Source organism: Odontomachus brunneus, unplaced genomic scaffold (genome assembly GCF_010583005.1).
Source record: "Odontomachus brunneus isolate Ranch 3 - 2012 unplaced genomic scaffold, Obru_v1 Obru_scaffold_126, whole genome shotgun sequence".
In the NCBI taxonomy this organism is placed as follows: Eukaryota; Metazoa; Arthropoda; class Insecta; order Hymenoptera; family Formicidae; genus Odontomachus; species Odontomachus brunneus.
Genome location: NW_022639576.1, coordinates 608,468 through 623,537, shown reverse-complemented (window position 1 = coordinate 623,537; position 15,070 = coordinate 608,468). Strand labels below are relative to the sequence as shown.

General features: G+C 45.6%; 1 long non-coding RNA gene across 1 annotated transcript in view; it reads left to right on the top strand.

Moving 5' to 3' along the window:
• The window catches only part of LOC116849758, a 14,259-nt gene extending 3,242 nt beyond the window's left edge, over positions 1 to 11,017 (top strand). The window contains exons 2-3 of the long non-coding RNA XR_004379200.1: positions 8,258 to 8,439; positions 8,837 to 11,017. This is a non-coding gene — a long non-coding RNA (uncharacterized LOC116849758). The remainder of the gene's footprint in view (positions 1 to 8,257; positions 8,440 to 8,836) is intronic.
• The last annotated feature ends 4,053 nt before the right edge of the window (positions 11,018 to 15,070 follow it).

Genomic DNA, 15,070 nt, shown 5'->3' with positions numbered 1-15,070 from the left:
AGAGAGAGAGAGAGAGAGAGAGAGAGAGAGAGAGAGAGAGAGAGAGAGAGAGAGAAAAGGCCGAGCCGCGCGTTAAGTTCTGACCGCGGCTTTATCGTAAATTCTCTTACACAAGAGTTATCCCGTGGCATGCACGCGTGAGCGTACCTCGAAGGCGAGAGGCGTGCCCACGCGTGCCTCGTTCGAAAACCCGACCCGAACGCTCGCCAATTACTTATTCGTCCTCTCTGTACGCGCGAAACGCGAAGAGAATCCATCTCCACTAGTAATTTCACGTATATATCAATTGGCATGTAAACAAACAAGGAATCTCAAAGCAAAGAGCAGCTTCGAGACGTCCGTTCGCTGCATTTCCTGGCTGCGAGTCCTGTCTGTAGTCAACGTACCGTGAGTCAGCGACGCGTCTCCTGATTAAATCGAAACGATTGCTCGCGCGCGTACGTGGAAGGAATCGCCGCTTCGTGTCCCGGGCGAGGTCGCTTCGGCCTGGTTTTCTAATAAATCCACGATCGACCGCACGGCCCGATGAGCATCGCGTTACCGAGGGCGTCTGGTATTTAATTGTATGGAAATCAGCCACCGTGCACAAACGTACACATCAGCAAGGTTAACGCGAGCGCCTTCTGTCGTAAACAGAGCTTGGATTCGACGTGTTCCAAGTATTCACGAACATTTAGGATCCGAGTAGGATCTCTGTAATTATATTTTCCGACGGCGACTGTACTCATCATCTCTGGTTTACGGCTCGTCGCAATACGAAAGAACGACCAGTACAAACGTAAGAATACGAGCTAGTTTCGGTGCTTTCGCTTGCAAACGAACGGACAAAGGGTGAAAGGACAGAGTGTGGCTCGGAAGAGAGCCAAGAGAGCCAAGAGAAAGAAAGAGAGAGAGAGAGAGAGAGAGAGAGAGAGAGAGAGAGAGAGAGAGAGAGAGAGGGAGAGAGAGAGAGAGAGAGGGAGAAAGAGCGCTTCCAAGTTACTCGGCACGGCTGTGTCTCGAAGATTGGGGAAGCCCTCGCGCGAGGCGAGGTTATTCTCGGGTGTCCCGGGATCTAGGAATAGAACTCTATTCCGTGATACAACACCGCCTCTTCTACCTTCCCCACTCTCGTAGTCGCGCCTAGCCCAGCCTAGCTGAGGAACACGAAGAACGACTGTCCGTCATCGCCGCGACAATGCGCTTCATCGTGTTCTCCATTCACGAGGCTCGCGCAATGAATACGTCGCACCGCACCGACTGGCGTGTTATTGTTTGTAATTGAACGCGATTTTCATCGAGGGGCATCTACATCACACTACCTCGAGGGTACCGGATGTTCTCGAGAGAGCGCCAAGAGCTGTAAAAGTACTAGAGGTCGATATGAGAAAAACATTACAAAGTCTAACGCGAAGCCCCTATTACGGGCTCGCTTTTTTTTTATATTAATTCAAAGATTTTTCGCTAGATTTTCCTCGTCTCGCAGGTCTACGAGACAGGCGACGAGCCAATTGGTTGCCTATTTCAAGGAATACATTTAATTGGATCCTTAATCGCTACCCTAATTGCACATATATGCGCGGAGACACGACGAAACTTCTCAGCGAGAAGACTGCCGGTTTATTTGATTTGAGATAAACGGTCCTTCCCCTCAAAGATTCACTCGTTTAGAAACAAAGAAGTACTAGCTACTGTTGCCTGTCGACTCACTCAAGAGACGCGACATTTGGGTCGTGGCAGATTTATTCTCGCTAAGAGTGAACTTACTTGAATTGTGCTGCGACATACCCCCCGAAACTCGCACGCCTCTCCACATCGACTGTATGAACTGTATCGTATGAGCTTCCTTTAGAGAATCTTTAGAAGCCCCCCTGGCTGGAACACGTCGGTCGTGGCTATTTTTGACCGCGTCAACGGCGTAGCTAACGTAGCTAAGGAAGAAAAGAGCGAAGAAAAGAGAGGAGCGAAACTCGAGGCATTTTGCGGTCTGCAAACTACGATGCCGATTTCCGCGTGGTCTCTCCAGGCTTCGTTTCCGCAAGGTTCGACTGAGCCGCATTCTTCTGCTTCTGGAATCGTGACGCATAACTGAATTTTTCGCGAATATATAGTTGTATATTGTATTTCGCGCGGATATATATATATATATATATATATATATATATATATATATATATATATGTGTGTGTATGTATTTTTTAATTATTTATTTATTTTTTATCGTCACACAAAGAAACTAACAGAGTCACGATGGAGGAAAAGAACGGCGCGCGATGACCGCCGAGAGCATCCTCTGACGAATCGGATTAAGCACGCCACATAAAACGGACTCCACTCTCCGTGAAAGCAACGGGAGACCAACGACTAGAATTCGGTCGAACGTGTTACGAGGTGAACGTGAGATGACCCTGGTCCTCCGCTGTCGCAACCTCGTTTTCCCCCCGTCAAACTGTCGTCGATGGAGAAATCCAGCGATGTCCTTGATCGGTCTCGAAAAAAAAAGAAAAAAAAAAAAGAAGAGAGAAAAACTCTTTTCGGTCGCTATTTCCCAGATCGTTCCTTCGATGAAACGCCGCGCGTTTCGTAGAATTAATGCTTTATATTAACGCGTCGACTGACGGTGACAGAGTTTACTTTGCGACATAACGGCGCGACCTTCCGCGTATTGAATATAAAGATGAAGCAAAGTCCGCGCGCAACAATACTTCTTTTCTACTTCGCGACACGTGTCTCCTTCAGCATCGCGATACTTCAAATTAACGATACATCGTAACGAGAGCCTCAAAATTCACAATATGCACGAAATAACGTATAATTGACCAGACAAAGCTGCATTCGTCCTTTCCGCGTGACCACAACACCAAACGATCTCTCGCTTCACACCACGAGCATGCATGAATCATGCTCGCGTCCCAATGACGACGCGTTCAACTTACCCTCGAACGATCGAAGATTGCTGCTTCTCTCTCTCTCTCTCCCCCCCCTCCTCCCACTCTCGCGAAGGAGAAGGGGGGAGACAAGAGAATAATACATCCCGACACCGATAATACGAGTGCGTTATTAATAACAGATTATACAGGCATAGCAAATCGCTACTTTTATTCGCACATGCAGAGTGCGCGAGTGTGCGTTTCGCGGCGTCTCTGCTACGAGATACGCGGCAAACGCACACATGCACGCGACTCAATTTCTAGCGGTTCTCTGATTAAGCAGCCCGAGAGCGTCATGATTCACACCGGAATCCAGATGACGGCGAATAGCCACGTTCTCGAGGAACGGTGAGCGGAGGAGAGCAGAGGAGGAACGCATAACGGAGAAGAAGAAGAGGAACAAGAAGAAGAGAAGCTAGCGTAGATGGGCGTATTTATACGCGCGCGACTAGCAGCTCACACACGCGCTCGCACACACACACACACACACACACACACACACACGTACGTGTGAAACACCGTGCGACACGCGGGTACACCAACGTCTCGCTCGGTGAGGTTTCTGGCGTCAGTCTGTCGGGCCTCCCGGGTCTCCCTCTTCGCTCCCCTACGATGGCCGCCGTCACCCGATTCTCTCTCTCCGCCTCGTTTCTCTTAGCATCGCTCGTCTCGCTCGCCTGCCTCTCTGTCTCTCCACGAGCACACGATGCTTTTCAATTATTCATCGCAGCGCGCTTTAAATTCCTCGAAGCAGACTTCGGAAGTAAGTCTGTACGCAATCTATGCTACTGTGTGAATGAAGTTTCCCGTAAATTCTCTTAGAAAAATCCCTCAGATTGCGTTTTTCTCTCGCATTCTCGTCTATTTCCTTCGTCTATTTTTCTCTCCTCCCCTTTCTCTCGCAGGGTCGAGAACGAAGTGACATTACACGATTTTCAATCGCGAGGAATTAAAGCGAATCAGTGCGCGTGGTGTGAGCGCGCAATCATGGGGCAAATCATGGGAGTAATAAAACACCGTAAAGCGTACGATATAATTCACCTCGCGACAGCCTTGAGAGAAATAAATAGACGAAACGTTAACGCGGCCATGAAACGATCTCGAATTAGAGTAGCGTCACGCGTACGCGTGCGTATAACGACGCGCACGGTCTCCCTGCGATCTCTTTGCATTCTCAGATCGGTAGCGTGTGCACGATGGTGAATGGTCAATCCGCCGAGACGCGCGATATCACGCTGTCCGTGACTCGTCACCGTGACACGTCGTTTGTGTCACTAGACTACTAACGATCGGGCTAATTGTCACACAGAGCGGTCGCAACGAGCGTGACATCGCGATATATACGAGGGTAGTCCCAGAAGTACCCGACCTGACGTATAGATGGCGGTTGTTGTTTGAAAAAAATCATTATGGCCGAAAGCATCAACCTTACAAAGCTGAAGTTTGAAGTTTCAAGACGCTACGTTGTTTAGTATTAGTTTGGCAGCCATCAATAGTGAACGCTCTCAGTACATTTGTAAACATGGAGAAAATTGGTCATCGTTATGTGATACAATATTTTCATTTGAAAAGTCTCAGTCCAACCAATATCAAAACTGAGCTAGATTCTACTCTGGGGGAGTCTGCTCCCTCGTTTACAACAATAAAATATTGAGTGGCAGAGTTTAAAAGAGGCCGTAAGAGCTGCCAAGACGAACATTGCAGTGGTCGACCAAATGAGGTGACCACGCCAGAAATGGTGACGAAAATCCACAAAATGGTATTGGATGACCGTCGACTGAAAGTGCGCGAGTTAGCTTTCGACGAAGAAATCGATTCTCGCGGAGAGAAATTGTTCCCTCCGTGCGGTCTTAGAGAACAGCAAGAAACATCGAACTGTAAATTAATGGAATAATCATCACGGGGGCATGCACTGCACAGTGCAGTGCGTGGGTCGTTATTAGATAATGGTTACGCTGCTCGCACGCTCGGTTTCACGGATTAGATAGATCCGAGAGATCGCGCGGATCCGTGGGGCCGACTGGTTTAAATGTCACGAGGAATATCAGCGCGAGGCGATCGATGAATCAACGGCCCGACGCAACCGGCTCGTTGGAGGAGAAAAACGGACACGGTGTGTGTATCCTACGTGACCCGTAAGCCCTTTATCGTGTCTCGTCGAGATCACCACTGCTGCGATTCACCGTGGCACCGCAGCCTGCTCTCGAATCGACTCGAGTTATTGCGGGAAGCGTCGTAGTTATTACCGACGTCGCTTCCGGCTATCGTGGTGTCGCAGCGACATCAAACATGGATGAGGCAAGACCGCCGCCGATCGAAACTCTGAAAATCGCGGGGCTAAATGGACCGCGATGATGGATCGCGGTTAATGATCCTCTCTCTCTCTGTCGTTGCAACTTTGACAATGATTGGCAACTTTGATTGCGCAATGATAAAGGGCATCGCCGGTTACGACCCGTGGAGATTCGAGCGATCGTTGAATTTCAAATGAACATGAGATTAAACGAGCCATTAGAAAGCCATCGTGCGCTTAATAGCACGTGTACACCGATGGGTAACGAGCGTCGTGGCATTTATTTAGAGAGTCATGGCCGGATGTACGCCGATAACAAACTTCAACTATTATCGCGGGGGAAAGTAATAAGACAAATAATTCAATCGACGAGAGAAAAGAGGGAAGGAGAGGAAAAAAGTGTCCAAGTAATTTGCCATCTCTCTCTTATCCCGTTTCCTCTGAAAGAACAAATCTTCACGTTACCTTTGTAACGTCTTCAATCACACAGTGACTTTTACACACACGCAACGGTAATATTTGTAAAACTCGCCATCTGCTGGTTTTTCCTCGCTATTGTACTGTAAAATTTCGTGTTGTTCTTGTATTCTCTGCATCGTAAAATATTATAAATAGATGCCAACAAAATTCTCTCTTTATCGTCACCTGCTACATTCCGCTTTACAGTATTAGTCAGATACATATTTTCTCTCTCTCTCTCTTTCTCTCTCTCTTTCTCTCAGCGCCTAATAAAGTATTATTATTATCTTATCCGTGAAATGATTCAACTGACGGTGTCGAACATAACATTGACGTGATCTTGATTCAAAGTCATGAATGAAGACTATGCGGCGATTCATGCCTCGACGTATTTCCGTGGAAAATGATTATTCCACGTAATAATTTGCGACATCCAGTTGCGTTCGTCGCGAAATACAACCAAGGGACAAAGTCTGGAACGAAGCAAGTGTCTTCTTAAGGTATGCATAGACCTGTGAAAAATTGATCAATGTTTCTCTTTGTCGATGGTAATCGCGATAGGTGGCGATAAGAGGAAAAACGGCATAAGCCGAGTTCAACAGGTGGATATAGCGTGAGTAGCTGTCATTCTCCGGACTTTATTTCGCCTCTATGTAACAGGTAGGGACTACCATCGGTACCGACGGACAAGCCGGCATAGCAATCAACGTGACGTGACCTAAGTAAGCCTAACTGACCTAGCCTTACGTCGACCTGTTGCAAGCGCTGCATTCGATATCGCGTCTGGACGGCCAACATCTTTGCGAGCGAGCGCTCGACCGGGACATACGGGTGATTTGTACCGGCGTTTATTGTCAAAGCTTTCGAATCATTATTTCCATATCCTAATCGCGCGCGAAACGTTAATGTAAACGTAACGGCAATGTCGACATTTCGATGTAGCGATGACCTGAAACGCTTTGCGACACTTTGCCATTATATAATAATGCTGCTCAAATCATCGCGTGTATCACATGCTGGCGATATTTCGTTACTGTCACGTTATCACATCGCATTCTTTTCGAAACCATAATTGGGATGAGGGCTGTGCACGCGTACGCTAACGATACGACTATGTCACAGCCTTTGATCAAAATCTGCACGGTTTGTCCCGAAGCTATCATATAGTATCGTATACAATACACGCTCGCAATGCATCCCAAGAATTTATCAAAATCCCAAAGCTATCGCAATACGAAAATCGGGTATTGGTACTCGTTGAGCGCTGCCTTGGGATGTTAATTTAATATTGTGGATTTCGTCCACTGTTTCCATTCTTTGTCCGATATCGCGTCACACAGATGACTCGGTGGAATTCCAGCGAGGAGTTTCGACGTCGTGTAAGAACGAAAAAAGAAAGGCGCTTTCTGCGGTCGATACCGCGATTACGGTTTCAATTCCATCCCGTGCAACATCTGGTGCCTTGCTTCCGCCAACAAAATCAAACAACAATAAAAGAGACGCGCAAACACATGGTATTATATGCATCCTCACGGAAACACAGTGCTCTTTGTCATTATTGTTAAATCCGCGAATCAACGCGACGACCGCATTCACATACGTACACACACACACACACACACACACACACACACACACACACACACACACACACACACACACACACACACACACACACACACACACACACACACACACACACACACACACACACACACACACACACACACACACACACACACACACACACACACACACACACATTCGCACTCGATCGACTCTGAACGCGACGACCGTGCAATCTCTTCGGCAGCTGTTGCGCGTTCGGTCGATGTACAAGCCCCGTCTAAAATAAGCGACGATACTTTTAGGTACTCACACGTCTATGAATAAGACACGATCTTGAGACTTTATATGACTGTAAAATCAAAGTTTCAGAAATGGCTCTTTATAGAGATGTGTGAATAAATGATTTTTAATGAATTGAATCGAATCTCAGATTTTAATTTCAAATTCGAATCAAATCAAACCGATGAAATTTCACCCAAATCGAATCGAATCAAATCGATGAAATTTCACCCAAATCGAATCGGATCATTAAAATAATTTTTAATTAACATAATCATTGAATTCAACAGAGAGAGATAACATTGATCATGTGATATCAATTTTAAGGTAAGATATATATAATATATAGTCGGTAAACGTGTATGGAATATAGTTCCAGCTTTGAAAGCTGCGCAACGACGCATATCGATCCGACAGTTGGTTGTAAGAGTTTATCTAGAAGCCATTATCTTCTTTTAATACTTTTGAAGAAAATCTTAATGTATAGCAAACTTTTCAAGTCATGCTAATTCCCGTAAGGCTGAATATCTTTAAATGTCTTTTAATAGTTCTTCGTTAATGCTAATGTGCACGATCCGTATTCGAATCTTTTCGACTCGAAATTTTCGAATTATTCGGATTCGAATTATAGGAATTCGAATTTGAATCGAATCAGATTTTACTTCGATTCGATTCGAATTCGAGTTACACATATCTAGCTCCTTATAATTTCCTTATAATTTCTAAAGTTCAACTGGATTTTTTTTAGGTAGGCTCTTAGCACGATGCAATTGAAATGACGCTATATGACAATAAAAAGTCGGAGTAAAGCGACGAGTGTTGCATCACAGTCCAGGATGTCACGATTCGAGTGTCTCTCTCGGCGCAACTCTCGGCCAGGCGACGCTTATAGGATGTTTCGCAGAAATTTCTTAACCAGCGCGAAACTAGGTACGTCGGTCCATTCATAAATTCCGAGTATCACGGCAATTTCGTTTCGCGAGTTTCGCGGCTAGTGGGCACGACTGTAATTGGAGTGACTCGCATTAAATTAGCGAGAAACTCGCGCGTACGTGGGAAGCAGATGAAACACGGAGGAGACGATATTCGGCCGCGCATACCTTGAAATTTCCGCGCTACGCGTGGATAGAATTTTATTTATCCGCGTGAATCGCGACCAATGATTCTCGCTCGTGTCGTGCGCGACAACGTCTAATACAATATATTCCTAACTCTGATGAAATATATATAAAAATTGTACGCGCTGCCACGTTCGCGAGTGAAACACCGTTCCAAGCAATTTTGCAATCTCGAATATTTGGCTCTTTTTCAATAGATTACATTTCAGCGAATTCCAATAACGACACCAGCGACACCGTATACCCGCGGGAAGGTTCAACCGCGAACGCGTTCGACGTGCGTGTCTGACGTGTAGGAAGCGACGCTGAAAATTCTGGAACCTCAATGGACAATGACGATTACCGACCGCCCGACACGGAGACTTCATTGACTCGGGAACACTGCGTGGCGCCTCATTCATGAATTCCGAGTATAACCACAAGCAAATTGGTTTCGCTGCGTACATTGGCTGACAGCTACGCGTAATTATATACAAATTGCACAGCCGCGGTGCATCCACAGTATGTATATCGAAGCTGCCTGACGATTTTCTTCCCTTCATGATTAAATTTATTCCTCGTTGACGATTGCTCGAGGAAATGTGCAACATTTAATGGGTGTGATTAAGATGGATTCAATTCGCAATTATTGTTTGAGCCAGTGTTCCAGTTTGAAATGGAATAGACGAGCCGTCAGCTCACCAATTCTCTCGAGATGTGAGAAAACAACAGATCGTGCAGTATCGATTAAATAATTAACAGAATAAACATTATATTCCCCAACAGCCTAAGATGTCTACGCAGGTAATTGACGAGCCGGCCTTGCGTTCACCGTTGACAGAAGTTGACGATACGCTTACGTTGATTCCGCGCGATAATTTAGTCTTATCGATGGGGGAAGTTTTGTCGACTCTTACCCCGCAAATTTGATTTTTGCGATGACGCCGTGCGCTTAACGAGCCGTACAACTTGTAATTTGATTCGTGCGCGCGGAGAGAAGCGAAATGTATACAGCTCTCTCGCGCCAAGGGACACAAATGCCTATCAAACTCGCGGCGTGACGTCGTCGACGTGCAATGAGCCACATCGTCGCGAGAAAGAGAGAAAGAGAGAAAAGTGGGGACAGAGGAAAAAAGAGAGAGCGAGAGAGAGGATCCTTTTTGATGAATTAAGCCGCCACCACCATTAAGCCCCATTCAGCCGCGGCAGTTACGGCTGCTAGTACGCAATTTGCGCCGGTGACGAGTCATATAGTCGACTCGAACGTTAATTGTAAGTGACCGTCAGTGGGCGTCGCAGGAAGCCGCGTGTGGTGCATGCACTCACGATGCAAGTATGATGAAACCGAAAAAAATGCTACACCATTGAGAAAAATATAGCAAAACCTTGATGAAAAAGCATGTTTCGATCGACCAGTTTGCCTCCCCCTCTCTCTCTCTCTGTCTGTCTGTCTGTCTGCTGTGTGTGCGCGTGCGCGTGTACGTGTGCGTGCGTGTGTGTGTGTGTGTGTATCTCTCTCTCTCTTGCGCGCGCGCGGACTAACGTTTCCTTAAACCGCCGACCATTGGTCGCCAAATATCAGTGTCTTGTAGACCAGACTCGTGTTATGAATCAATTTTTGTTCGTCAATGATGCGTATTCCTTTCCCTGGGTTTTCACGAAACGAATGTAACAGCAGCCAGGGGGCTGCTCTAATTGTACCTGAAAGCGCTGTCGAAACGCTAAAACCTTTAAACGACGCGGCTCTTACTTTTCCTCCATTCCATCGCATTGGGACAAATCCGAGCCGAGGAAAAACATAACGGAAAAGATTGTACAATAAGCGATATCACGAGTCGATTCGAATGAGACGTCCTCTCGTTTCCTCGGAGACAATTCGACTCCGCAGCGTGACTCTCTTCGTAGGCATAATTTCGATTAAAAACCTAAAGGACTTCCGATTGATACTTAACGCGACTTCCATTTTGTTATCGATTTAAGTAAAAAAAGATACTTGTGTCACACATTGCAAACGAATAAATTCCGGAAAATTTCTCTAGAAAAATAATCCGTCCACTTTTTACCCTATAAAGAGCGCGATTTTGTCGTTATTTTGCGGGCTCGCGAAACATGCTTTTTTCGACTTATGCAGACTTCGAGGCAGCTAGTGACGATCGAATAATTCAACGATTGAAGTTACTCAATTGTTGGGGTGATTATTCGACGCTACGTCAACGATGTCAAAGATAAGTGAGCGCTTGCGATTTACACGTGCCGGTCGACTCGACAGACGCGTGCGCGTGTAACGAAGGAAGCATAAAGGCACGATATGAATAATGTAGGCTTATGTAACCTCCTGTGTCAGCAAGAGAATGTTATAAATAGCCCTTGTCACGACCGATACAGAGATTCTTCGACAAACGTGACGTATCCATACGCGCGGACACGGATGCGCCTACACTCCACGCTCCGTTTCGATTCATCGATCCAGTTGGATCGAAACTTCTAATAGCTGCTACCTGAAGAAGCAAACATGTTGAAAAAAAGGCAAAGTGTAATAAATTGCACGTTGGAACGTATCTCTTTCGTGCAAAACCATAATAAAGAAAATAATGACTCAAGATATATGGAAGTAAACGAGAAATTGCGACATCTGGTCGAAAAAAAAAAACGAAAATTATTATAGGTTATAAATGAAATTTAAAGTTGTATAAAATTAAACCGATTATATACACGTCATACGATTATATACACATCATACGATTTATCGAGTGACCGAGACAATGACCAAATGTTTCGCGATTCGCGTCGAGCTTCGAATTCAATTGGAATATCATATTTGGCCGTATGTGAAGAATGTGTGCGGCAATATTACGAAGAATTATGAATCAAAAACAAAACTAAAAAATTAGTAAAATATACTAAAAAATAGATGGATCGTTTTGATACATTAAACGAAACTTTTGGACTGTTGGAAATTGTTGCGTGTATATGCGCGTAAAGCGCATTGCCGTGTGTTGCAAAATATATTGATTTGCATATGTACAATTAAAATTTTGTAACGGGACACGATAAAAAGTACTCGTGAATGAATCTCGTTATCCACGCGGCCATTTTCATTATTTTCGCATGTGCGATCGTACTAGCGGATTACACGATAATATTATTCATTTACATTTACACAAGTTTTTATGTAAAAACGGAATGAAAGTGATACCGCGCGTGTAAAGCACTGTGTGTTATTTGTTATGGAAAATATTCTCGTGGATTTACAACACACATGAAGCCGAAGAAAGTCGACAGGCAAAAAAGACGGCTCGGTTCAATGATTTCGTAGAAGCATGAATGCGCGCTTTGGTTATAAAAGGAATCGGAGAAGAGTGAGAAAGGAGAAGGTATGAGTTGGTGAAGAAGGGGAAGAAAGAGAGAGAGAGAAAACAAGGGAAAATAAAACATAAAAGAAGGACTCGAAGAAGAGAAAGAAAACGAGAAACGTCGCGCATCGCCAAGGAGATTCGACGGAAGATGATCGGCTGCTGATTTCGCCACTTCCGAGAATGAACAACCCTTTCATCAATATTTAACAAATCGATCAAGTAGAGAGATATCGTTAAACAAATAAATAAATCGCAATGGTATGAAAACAACAACGAACAATTGTACACAAATACGAATGAAAACAAAGAGAGTAAGAAGGAAGGAGAAGCGAAGGAGGAAGAAGCGTGGCCTATCCTGAGTAATGGAGAGTAAAGAAGCCAAGTGAAGAGGAAGAAGAACGGTAAAGAGTTACCCCGTGGAAGAGGACTGATAGAAGCCGTCTGCTTGCCTGCTTGTCTGCCTGCCTGCCTGCTGGCCTCTTCGATTCTCAGAACGAATTAAACATGGTTCTCGACAAAGAACGTATTCGTTGATGGTTCGAATGAAGCTCCGAATGGGGTCAATGACCCCGGCGCTGACATCCCAATTCCTTTTTTTATCATTCTCAATCGTCGCATGATAAGTTGAGTGAATTTCTTTTCTCTCTTCTCGATCGAGGCCGATCAACCGGGAAAGTTTCGATTCCTTCATTCGCCGGGAGCCGAGAGAGCGGCTGAGATATGCCAACCAAAATGTGTCCCCCTCTCTTTTCGAGAATGCCGATTCTAGTCGGTGCGAATGAAACGGTCCGGTAAAGTTGTATCGCGCGCGCCGGACCAAACGAGCAAGAACGGTGGAAGACGCGCGGATAGAAAGGAGCAAAAGAAGCGCGAGCCCTCGGCTTTCTCGAGTATGGAGTTCTCTCCGAGGGAACACGATGTTCCTGGAACTCTCGGCCCTCTCTCAGTCTGAGCTTCACGGTTCAGCTAACTTTCCGCCGGCTCTTATTACGAGCCCGAGACGCTTTATCAGACTCGCGTATACAGGCGTGTTACAGGTATTTCCCCTCTCCCCTCCTCCCTCTTACCCCTTTGCTTCCCGCATCCGCTCGCTCCTCCCGCTCACCCCTTCGCCCCGCTATCTTCTCCGAAATTCCTTTCGTCTTTCTACGTCCTGTGTCAAACTTGCTCGGGACTTTCGGGATATTCGCGTCGAAATCTCGATACGCGACGGAGAGGTCTTTCGACCCGGGCAATGTCGACGAATAGTCCGATGTAGGAATCGGAAACAGGGATACCTTGTACAAATTCGATGAAAAGCCACGACTCTATTGTCGTGTTGTCGTGTTTCAGAAGAAATGTCGACAAATACTTACGAAAGGTCCGATCCCTCGATTACAAATTGAATTTGCAGTTTGAACAAAGATGGCGATTATCGCGCCGAGTTTCCAAGAGCGAAAGAAGCGGCAGTGTGGTCAGAGGTAACGAAATAAATTCGGTACTTTGTCTGAAGCGTGCGCAGGCAAGGTAGATAATGATTTCGGGAACGATCGGCGCGATCATCGACTAAATTACACGGCGGTTTTGCACCTGGTGAAATTTTCCGTACGCGGGAAGCGCATTCGCTAAGAAGAGAATGTTTCAATTTCAACGAAATGCACCTTTCCAACAGTTTGACGCAATTAGCGCTAACGATGCATCGCGCGCGGTGGCAAGCAAGAAAAGGCGATGTCGCGGCGATTGTTATTCCAATGACTTCCGACATCCAGCGGATATCCAGTAACACGATCGCTGCCACGTTAATCGCGACTGTTCTTATAAATATGCAATTACCATATATGATTATAATTAACGCGCCCCTCGTGACGTTTGTCGTAAATAATTCTTCTCGGTAGCGTGCGATAAAATCGGTGATCGTTGGTGGGAAGAAGCGAATACGGGATTTCTTTTCCGATGACGGCGCGAGAAAGCTTTTCCATTGTAATTGGACTCGCAGCGAGAGGGTTATCGACCGCCTCGGATCGGTAACGTTCCGGGGGGAAACGGTTCTTCTAAGCGACGCCCGCTACGTGTGTAGAGTTTGCGGTGATCTACGATACGAACGCCGTAACCTTGCTCGGAATACAGCAAGGCTGTAAGAGGTCTAATGACTCGACTGATTCGCGCAACTCTTTCGTCTCGGAGTCGCGATTCGTAGCATTTTATTTATACGCGACGCTCCATTTCGATTCGATCAGGTCGCTGCAGGCATACAGCGACCGATAACGACGATCCTGCCACGACTGATCCTTCCGCACGACGTTTACCTTGAACCGCTGACTTTTTCATTAAAAGCAGAGGCGAGGTTTCCGCGAATCGGTAATCCGAGGAACGACTCGGTCATTTCGATTAATAGACTCGCAGTGAAGTCATGTTAAATTGCACTTGGATCACGCGCGTGTGCATCTTCCAGGAACAATCGTCCCGGAGCTCCGTCGCGAGGCCGGGACTTCCTCGAACGATCTAATACTGCTAACAATCCAAGATCTGGAGATGCGAGTACGACGATCCTTGTGCAATTTTTTCCGCACGAGGACTCGTCTCTCTCTTCTTCTCTCCCCCCTCACTCTCTCTCTCTCTCTCTCTCTTTCAGAACTTCACAAAAAATCTTTTAAATACATTGTTGTAGATTTGTGGAACTAAATACCACCCGACATTAGGATTTCCCTGAGTAGCTTTAAGAACAAATACTTTATGTATTTACTAGAACGAAATGGTTTTTGACTTTGACAACGTGTAATCTCACCGTTTTGTTTGCACTCCTTAGACATAACACTTTAGATACATGTGTTTACGTGCGTGTTTTGCTTACTGAAATTGGTTTTGCATTTAATGTTTAATTTTAGCAAATTTTCTATTCTTGTATACTTTCTTTTCTCTCCTTTTGTACATTAGTCTTGTTTCAACTTTGTTTGTTTTTTTTCTTTTCATTTTATTATTACTTTGTACAATTGTATATTGCTCATACGCTTGAGGAGATTTGCCCCAGGGAGTCAATCAGCTACACACACACACTCTCTCTCTCTTTCCTTCTCTTTCTCTTCATATGTCGACAATCCTTCCAAAATACGGACGGTGAGTGTGCTTGTA